This window comes from Topomyia yanbarensis, chromosome 3 (genome assembly GCF_030247195.1).
Source record: "Topomyia yanbarensis strain Yona2022 chromosome 3, ASM3024719v1, whole genome shotgun sequence".
Lineage (NCBI taxonomy): Eukaryota > Metazoa > Arthropoda > Insecta > Diptera > Culicidae > Topomyia > Topomyia yanbarensis.
In genome coordinates this window covers 213,834,321-213,845,379 of record NC_080672.1, presented here as the reverse complement: position 1 = coordinate 213,845,379, position 11,059 = coordinate 213,834,321, and positions in this window count along the sequence as shown.

Genomic DNA, 11,059 nt, shown 5'->3' with positions numbered 1-11,059 from the left:
AGAAATTTATGACAACTTGTTACATGGGGGGAGGAAGGAGACAATTTTGGGCAATTTTTGCGTTACGTAATTTATGAATGGTCCCTTACCTATCATTGAGAATGGCATTGGCTTTAAATTTCCAAGCACAAACGTGATTGGAACACTTCAGTGAACCACCTGTTTCTTCTCTTTTTTCTTTTAGACCATACGGTGCACATGCGCCGGGCATCTCATGCTTGTGGATAAGGGTCATTAATAAATTACGTAACGTTTTACGTTACGTTGCCCAAAATTGACTCCCCCCATGTAACAAATTGTCACAAATGTCTCCATCCCCCCCTCTTCTATTATGTTATTCATTGAATTTTTTTTTCTTCGGTGAAAACATATTACGTAACTATCTAGCTTACTCCCCCTCCACCTATGTCACAACATGTCACAACTTGTCGTACCCCCTCCCCCCTAAAAGCGTTATGTAATTTATGAATCGTCCCTAAACAACTGTTTTCTTCGTTCCTTAGAGCGTTGCAGTAGTTCTGTGTAAGGGTTGGGGTTTAGAGATAAAAAGAGGCATGAGTTCTCGCTCCTCCGAGTTTTGTTAATATTTTTTTCATCAGCTTATATGTCAAACATAAAATTTCAGAAACAAATAATATAGGGGAGCCCGGGGATAGTTGGCGGTTGGGGTAAGTTGGCGGAACCCCTTTTTTCTCCGTTTCTATTAGACATAAAGCGTTGTCTCTCGTTGTGAACCTTAAGATGTGAAACGCATTATCCAATGTGTTTTTGTTGCGAAACATTATGTTTTGTAGAAGCTGTGGACGAAATTGTGTGTTTGAGCATAATTTGTAAATTTTCTTAATTTTAAACATTTTGTGTAATTTAAGGTCCCGAACGATTATATTTTTCAGTAGTGCGTGAAAAGAGGCTTCAGCATCCGTATAGATATTATGCCTATTCATACCCAAAAGTAATTTTTTAAATCCTTTTTTATAAAATATGCGGTTGGGGTAAGTTGGCGGTAACGCACACGGGGTAAGTAGGCGGTACTATTAATAGTGCAAAAATAGTCATAATATATTTTTATTTCTGGAATTCACTCCAAAGTAAGAGAAACTTTTTCTTATGTCTCTCGTCAATGAAATGGACAATTATTTCAGCCAAACGCCTGAAGAATTTCGTAAATTTGCTTTTGAATATGGAGTACGCGTCGAGTAAGTCAAAATGACAGGGTATTGAAACTGAAATATAATGAGATATGTCGAATACTATACAGTTTTATTGAAAAGACAATCGGCACATTCCATATGGACCACTTATGTGATTGTATTCCTAATGAATTGCTTATTTTCTGGCAGTCCGCCAACTTACCCCATGCATACCGCCAACTTACCCCGAGGCTGGAGTAAGTTGGCGGCTTTTCCGCGTTACTTTTTTTGTCTCTAGAAATGAAGACAACGTATCAAACATTTTAATAAAATTCAGAGATGTTGCCAACAGTCTACTATTTCATGCAACGTGTTCTATTTTGCAAGATCTACCAAAGTCAAAGCAGTAAAAAATGAAAACTGAAAACACCGCCAACTAGCCTCGGTCTCCCCTACCGTTAGTAGCACAGCTGGCTGGTTGGCTGGCTTGATTGCAGAGGGGAAAGGAGCTCTCTGGCCCGTAACTTCATTCTCATTCAAAAGTTCGGTATGGCTTAACGTCGCAGGTAAATAACTCTCACGTATGCGTTGGTGACCAACTGACATAAAAATAAATTCGCGTTAAACAATTACCAAGACTTGAACCGACAATCAATATCTCACCAAAGAAACCCGTTTACTAACTGCGCTATAGCGATACATGACAGTGTCTTCGCAAAGTGACATATATAAGTTTCGCTTGAGCGTGAACGATTCAAGCGTATTGAGCTGCGGCCCGTGCATGGCATGGGTATGGGACATTGCAAGTTGACGTCATATGAGTAAAAATGCTCGAAGATATGACACGCTCACTTGCACTGAATCGGAATAAAAAAATTTCAAAGTCCATGTAAACAAGCTCGCTGAGCTGTCATTTTTTCGAGCATTTTTACTCATACGACGTCATCTTGCAATGTCCCATACCCATGCATGCACGAGCAGAAGCTCTGCGCTTAGATCGTTCACGCTCAAGCGAAACTTATGTATGCCACTTTGCCATCACGCTGTTATGTGTCGCGTTAGCTCAGTTAATAAAGGGGTGTCTTCGGTGAGACAATGATTGTCGGTTTCAAGTCTCTTGGGTAAATTATTTTAACGCGAATTTCTTTTTATGTCAGTATGGTCACCAACACATACGTAAGAGTAATTTGCCTGCGGCTTTAAGCCATATCGAACTGTTATGAGAAATAAGTTCTTGGTCAGATAGCTCCTTCCCCTCTGCAATCAAGCCAGCCAGCCAGCCAGTGCTGTGCTACTACGCGGTATGTTAGTTGTTTCTGAAATTTCATGTTTGAATATACTTATACAGCTCATGAAAAAAACAAAACTCGGAAGCCCGAAAACTCATGCCTCTTTGCATCTCTAAGCTCAAACTTTTACACAGAACTACTGCAACGCTCTTTGGAGCGAAGAAAAAAGTCGTTTAAGAACAAACATGACATGCCCCCCCCGCATTGGAAAAAAGAAAAAAACAGGTGGTTCGCTGAAGTGTTCCAATCACATTTTTGCTTTGAAATTTAAAACCAATTCTATTTATAGTCTAGAGAATTCGTTGTGGTGGTTCTGACATTGTGCCCACCAAGTCCGCTCCCGTCTTTTTCGCGTTTGCACGCACGATTAAATTAACTACGTTTGATATTTGGTATACTCCAATAATTATTAACAAGTTCGTCCTATACGTTGGAATTTTTATTGAGAGATTCACTGAAACGCACACGCCGCACCAACTGTTTCTTAAATGCCGCTGTAAGGTTGCCAGTAAGCTTTTGGTGTAACTAGCAATTGTATTTGCTATTTGCGCTTGAAATTTAGTATGTAGCGGTAATAATAAGCCTCCCATTTTGTTTTAAACGCAAGCACAATTTTTAAAACAGAATTTGATTGATTAGTTTATCTCATTTAACCAATTTTATCAATTCTGTAATCTAAAAGGACTTTTCAATTCAGAATGAACGTTGTGAATTTGGCACCACTTGCACCTGGTATAATCAACCTGCACAAAACGTTGCATAACGCAGTGCTGTTTTCTGGAACAATATGTGTTATCCTTTAGCCCTTCTCCTTTTGTGGCACAGACCTGTTGGTTCATATTTATTTAGCCCTTCGTTATGCAAAATCGCGATATTATGACAGATGGGCTAAGCGCGGCGTATCATGGAGCGCGGCCGTTCCTTTCAATCGGGAAAGGCCGCGTGGAATTTTGGGGAAATTCGCTAATAATTAGGATGAAAATAATGTTTTATGCTTATAAAAGTTATTCATCTTTGTATGCAAAACCCTTCGTTCATAATTTAGGAAATATTTCTAAACAAATCAATCGTGCGAATGCTCTGTGCACGATTACATTTTCACTGGATACATTTCAAGATAAATGCCGTAGCTTCGTCAGTTTTAACTATTTTCACATACATGTTTAACAAACATATGACTACTAGGGTGGCACAAATTTTCATATTTAAATTTGTGTAGACAGTTTCCTATGTGTTCTAAAAAATGTACAATGCTAACTCCGGCAGATACTAGTACAGTGTACAACTTTTCCAAGAAAAGTAATAGGCTACGACTTCTGGTTCAAAAGTTATTCTGTATACCCACAGTGTCTATATCGTTCAAGAAAATTGAATTTATCTGAATACCCTGGCTGATATTGCAAACAAGTTAACCAACCTCTCATTATAAAATTATTATTATGACAGAGGAACAACATCTCATAGTAATTTTCTGGCTAATAAAATTTTAATTGGTTTAACCTGTAGGAGAAGTATGATTAAAACCGATACCAAAAGCTTTAGATACCTTTTCTGAGTTGTCACAAAACCAATAAAATTATATTTTTTGTTTAGAATACTCGTTTGGAAGGTTCTTGGCAAGACCTATTTTTGTGAGGTCCTCAAAAAAAATTTAATGAAAAATAATTTTCGCTGCACTTTATCATTGAAAATGTAATATGTACGTGTGTTCAAAGTGAAAGTAAGTGTGATGTATAAAAAGTATATGTGATACAAATATGTGCATATTGTAGCTTCATCACGTAGTAAAAGGAAGAGAGTGCAAAAGTTTAGTGTTATAAGCAACAGTATTTCATCCTATATGATTTTTTCATGGTATGGATGTTTTCAAATAATCCTTCCGAACATCATTGCAACCTTCATAAGATATTTTGGCTGAAAGTAATAATAGCGCGCAAGTCTCGGGCAGAATGACAGATAATATTTCGTGCCGTGTCGTTGGACCTTTGTCCAACTGAAAAACATCTGAACGCCAAAATCTCATGTCAAATTTGCTTTGACAATCTATTTATTAATCTTTTACACTACTAACGTCTTCTTTGGAGAGTTTTTGACATTTGTCAGTTGGTCCAACTAGCGAATCAAATTCGTTAGTTGGACATAGGCTGTGGGCAAACCAATGAATCACGACTGTATATTCCTCATTCATGACTATAATACAACCCGTGCAAAAACGGCTTTCGTTGATAATGGTTTGCCTCAAGGCGAGATGGATGTCGCAATAAAATCACCTCCCCGACTAAAAATGAACCCACCCTCCGCAACCGGGCCATTTGTAAACTTTTCCGGACCGAAGACAAGAAATGTTTGGATCTATTGCAGATTTTTCGAGTTCTGATGAAGCAATATTCGGCGGTGACAGAAACATCAATAATTAGCCCTGATAAGCTTCTGGTGGAGGAAAATAATTTGAAGCACGCAAATTATATTGCTGGCTACGGGCCTTTTGCAAAGGAGTATAGTGTGTATGTACCATCTAATCGGGTTGAATGTGACGCGGTCGTCCTCATGTTAGCTGTTTTACCCCTTTATAAGACAGTGGCACTATATTGTCACCTTTTCTTTTCCTGCATGGACAATACAATTAACTCGATTTTGAATAAATTACTCTACACCCTATAAGTTGGTGATCAAAATTTGTAAAAACAAGTATTTTTTATCCGAAAACGCGGTTCTTGAGTTGCCAAAAATACAAAGATGAAAATAAAATGAATCTAAATAGGTGGCAATATAGTTGTCTCAAACCCATTCCAATGAAGGCTTTGAATTACTTTTGAAATGTTTCCCTTCTTTCTGAGCTTGCAACATCAGCTATGGATGAAAAACAACAAACAAACAACACGAAGTCAGAGAAATCGGGATAAGATCATCCAAAAAAATACCACCGCCTGTGGTCTGTCCTAGTGCCTGAGAGCTAAATGGTTTACGAAAACGGGAATCGGTAAGCAAAAATTCCTATTCCTGTGAGAGTACCCCGCTCAGCACCAGCTAAATAGGATAATTCGAAACGACTAGCGCCAAGAAAGGTAGTTATAAAGACATGTCGGTCATTAAGGTCAGCACCTCTGGATCGTTTCGCGTCTCGGCAGGTGACGATATTTACAGTAGACATCAGCAAGCTAGATATAGCGCGAAAGTTGGACAGCAAGCAAAAAACAACAGCAATGGGAAATCTACGAACAATTAACACAATATAAAAAGAGTAAACACACAATCCCTACTGAGGTAATACCTAACGGTGACTGCGTAAGTTGAAGGCTGGAAGGAACAAGAGGTTTAGGTTTAGTCGGTAAGCTTACTACAAATCACTGCAGTAATCCACACCGCCACGAGCCACAGGCAGCACTGTCTGCTCAAGATTCCTTCTCGATAACAGACATTGTCCCAATTTGTTGAGCTGAGTCGATTGATACAAAAGAATAGGGCCTCCAGACCTGAGAAAAGATCTTCAAAGTTTGAGGGTTGCTATACCCTTCTTTTGTAAGAAACGAATAAAACCAACCCCCTTAAAAATGTCCTGAGCACTGGCCTGAACAGAGATGGAGGTAAAAACAGTGAATCTAGCAATAACAAAAATGGTTACATAAAAACGGGCATAACGGTAGCTAGCTTAAGCTTTCGTTTGGATTTCTTCCTATACTATCCTTAAGAAATAGAGTTTCATAAAATGTGTTTACCGGGCGGTGGCAACTATATCGCCACCTTTCTCAAAACAGTTTTTATTACGAAATAAATGTAGATTCTAAACTAAGTGAAAGAACCGTGTTTCCATTAATATAACATTCATTATTAGCCCCAAACTCTCGGCCTTATCAAGGGTTAAAGACCCCATGCTTCCGTCAGGGAAGATACAGGATGTTTGCATTCAACATCAGTGGCAGCTGACAGGAATACGTCATACGTCAACTTAGGCTCTTATCGGGTGACCTTCGTCGGTTTTGCTCTACCTACCTCCTCTTTGACAATGATCGTCTACCTGTTCGCCTTTTTGTGCCACGGGTAATGAAATGCAAAAATTGTAAACAATCAGGACACACAGCCTCCCATTGTAGCAATAAGGTTCGTTGTGGGAAATACGATGAGAATCATGTGGATGACTCCTGGGGGAGGGGTGTGGAAAAGTATCTTTACAGTGGGGGAAATCAACATAATCTCCCGACATGATGATACAGTGCGGAGAGAAACTGAAGAGTTCCCTTCAGGGACCCTCTAAGGGATCTTTCGCAGAAATGCTGCTTTAAATAGCTAAGCCACAAGTCTCTACAAAAATCTATACTGGCTTGTCTACTGACGATGGTGACTCTGATGAACACCAGGAGGGAACATCTTCTGCTGCGCCTAGAAGCAATAGAAAAAGGAGGAACTTTTCCTCTCCTAAGATTCGTTGTAATGTTCAGAAGGTGTCTCTTCAATGTCCTTCAAAATAACAGTACTTACTGGTGCAAAACCGAAGCAAACAGCTCCTGGTCTCCGAAACCTGAGCTCAGAAAAGAAGTTCCCAGCACTGTGGACCGTTTTGTTACAGAACACCCTCTTAAAAGCATCCTGGTAATGGTCACGGATTTGATCACTGTTTAACAGTAGCATTAAAAAAACATTATCCCGAAACTCGATCCTTTTAAAATTTATTATGCGAAACATGACGTACTTCAGAAATAGATTTTAATTTTATTTGCTTGGATCGAGAACACTCTTACGGAAGAGTACTTTTGGGGATCAAAACGTGCTATTTTTTCAATAGAATTAACCTTCCCTCGACACCAGGCATTGAAGATCTTGCGACAATGCAGAACTCTTTCCCGCACTGAACTTAGTTTTAGTTGATTTTAACTCCCACGGCAGGTAGGTAATTCCTGATCGACACGGCAGCGATCCTGTGTCAATTTTAATCACTATTGCTAACGGCTTAAGGCCAACGAGTACAATCAATATTTCGTCTGACCTCAAACGAAATAGTGATTGGAAGAGCTAAGCATCCTGCATCCGGCAAACTCGAGTCCATGCAAGACCTTCCTCCGGAGGAAGAGTACGGCTTCTTAGGTGGCTTTATTCTCGACACCGCTATTCAAGCTCAGAAAACGTGTACCAAACGCGAACTCTCGTGGAAGGTCTCCCAACCCGTGGTGGGACAAAAAATGTTGAAACGTGTACGCGAAAAAGGCCACCGGCGTACAAGATCAACCGGAATGGCGGGTTACCTGAGCCAATGAAAATTTTTATGAAAGCCAACAAACGCTTACTGTCCCTGGTTCGTTGACGGATTAATGAGAGAAACCGAACCTGAAACAGTACTAACGAGAGAGTTGGACATTCGATTTCGCCAAGAAGGTTTGTACGGATTCCGCCCCGGCACAGAAGATCTACCGCGCCCACTCCCCCCGCGGACGATAATGTAACAATAAAGCCCCAGGACCAGACATAATGAAATTTTACTTGTTAAAGAATCTGCCAAGAGACGTTTGTTTAATTACTTTAGTATGTTTCTTAAGAGTAACCTTGTCCCTCATGGCTGGAGGCAAGTGAAGGTCCACGCCATAAAAAAAACAAGAAGAACAGCCTCCGATCACAACTTGTATGGACGGATTGAAATGCTCTCTTCTATTCGGAAGTTAATCGAGAAAATGGTCCTGTTCTGTCTCGACAATTGGGCCGAAGCAAATAACTTACTGTCAGATACACAATTTGGCTTTCGTAAAGGCAAAGAGACGAACGATTGCCTTGCGTTGCTCTTAACAGGAATTCAAATGGCATATGCTAGCAAAGAGCAGATGGCATCAGTTTTCTTACTGACTCAGGGGGCTTGTTGTCTGAAAAACATATGTATTTTTCGCAAAGTTATTTGTCGACATCACGAATTAGCTACGTGGACCTTCCCCAGGGCTCATGTCTAAGCGCCCTTCTCTACAATTTTTAAGTGAATGACATTGACAAATGTCTTCTCAATTCCATCACGCTAGGGCAGCTTGCAGATGCCATTGTGGTATCTATCTAGGATAGGATCCGCCAGCTGGCTTCTTCTTATATTTTACTAATCCCTGTTGAAAACGACATACCCCCACTCGACCAATGTTTCCAAAATATTGGTTTTGTTTCGGTCGTATATTTGTTCTGATTAAAATATTCTATATTATTTACCAATTTCATGCTTCTGGAAAAATCAAAGATTTAGTCTTTATATCCGCATTTATACGATCATAACGTTTTTTCCATCGGAATACAGCAAAACAAAATAATATATATTCGTTGTTGGACATTACGAAAAATATCTTCATGCCTCTTCATTTTTGTAAGTTGCTTTCTGAGTCAAGCAACCTCTGTCACAAGAATAATCTTCTCTGTTCGGATTTATTTTAAATATTCTAAAACTACTTTTCTGCAAGGTTTAATTTTTGTTTTGGAGCAATGTATAGGTTTGTTCCAGTACTACATGTGATCGTTTCGGAGAAAACAGCAGTAGAAAATACACGCTCCTGTTTACACCGATGATCGATTCAGTTGAAAACTGTAAAATTCAACTGTATCGATAGTACCAAAGGAAGAACAAGAAGCGACTTCCGGGATAACTTTCTCCCTGTTTGCTCAGTACTTCCAATTTACTCGGTACTGGAACAAAGACAATTTTTACATGAAGTGCCAAATATTTTAATACTTTCGCTACACAGCCTGTTGATTTCGAAAGGAGGCATTTCCGCATTATTCTGCACAAAGAACAGAATGCACGATAACCGCGCTACCGGATCTCTCGGGAACTTTGATTTTTTTAAAGTGCTTAATTTGCATTAAGCACTTTAAAAAAATCACGAACTTAGCTCACTTTTTCGCCACAACTTTGTATATAACCACTTCATAGAGGTATATTTCAGTCCCTAGGGTGGCTCAGCTTGTTGAACAAAGCCTATGTTAAGAGTTAGCATATTATGTACTAGACTACCGCCCCAATACCTCAACAATAACAGTTCCAGGGGGTTCGTTTAGGGCGTATGTTTAAAAAAAGGGCATTGCCATCACCAAACAAAATTCTCATCAGATTTACAAACCACTTTGTAAGTTTCTATCACAGGGTGTCTACTATAAAGTAGCCTTGCTTTATTGGTATTATTGAAATATCTCATGAAGTATTCAGACTCCCATATGAATCTTTTACACCATCTTTCCAAAATGATTCTAAATATTTAGAAAGTAAAAAATGGATCGAGATATAAAAATATTCAATTTGTTTATACTAATTTCCGAACTCTTAAGTTCAATAAAAAATCCAACTTTAATTTTAATTTCTTTCCATATATTGTAAAGTTTACGAGTTATCATTATGGTTATTATGGTATATGTACAATTTATTGAATAATAAGCTTAACAAATAACAATTGACACACTTTTTTGTTAAAGGGTGTGAGAAATTTTTTTCGAAGAAATCGGATATTAATTTTTATGTGGAATGCACCCTTCATAGCAAAAAGCACCAATTTAGTACTTTTCGTTATGTTTGCATTCACGCCGCTCATTTTCCGGTCCACTTTACGTATAGTGGCGTTATAGTTTTCGTACCCCATCAATGTCGTTGCGCCCCATCCAAGTCGTTGCGCCCCAGCTTTAAATTGGCGACTAACCAGCAAATATTCTACAACAACAGCGCTGGTTTGCATACAAAGCAAACCCAGTAATTGTAGCAGCAGCTATGACGTAGTTTATTTAGCCAGCATTGACCATGGTCAAGCTTACGATAGAACGAATTGAGCACATCAGGGTGGCTTAATTATGATTACCGAAATATTTGTTATACGAATTTGTTGGAGAGCACCGTAGGTGAAATTTAGAATATAATTGAATGGAAACAATTATAAGGCGTGCGAAACAACTTTTTAATAAGTGTTGGAAGTCAATTAAGTTTTTATTGAAAACAAAACTACAATAATTTATTTACATGCATCGGAAAAGAAATATAGTGGATGTGCGAAAAGCAATTAAAATTAATAATAATAAAAATACACTATTATAGAAAAATGAATAAATATATAATATGGAAAAAAATATTAAAAAATCGCATGGCAGCAGCGGGTGCTGTGGATCAATGAAGCATGCTATGGATAATTTAATAAATATAATAATAAAAGGATTTAATTTAATCCAGTTAATATAAGATGTATTACGAGTTTCCGAAGACGGAAGCAATCCTATGCATTCCGGAATTTGATGGATCCAGTAATGAGTTGGTTGCATTTATTTACCATATCGAGTATTTCGAAGAACAAATACCCGAGGGAGTGTCACGAGATGAGTTGATGTACGTGATACTCTTAAAATTAAGAAAGAGTGCAGCAGCCCAAATATTGAGCATTAAAGCCGATATTTGGCCAGAAGTAAAACAAAATCTAATAAAGAAATTTACTAAACGAGAACGGATAGAAGAGGCCATTTCAACGAATCGTTTAAAGAATATAAATACGGGCTGAAAGATTGAAAGAACAAATTGATAATTATAAGGGAGGGAGTCTTTAAAACATACTTATTTTTAGCTAAAATTGCACATAATGCTAGTTTCGGTACGATAAGTAATCACTAAAGACTGAATTTTTTTTTTCGCTTAGGGCGGGCAAAGTATTT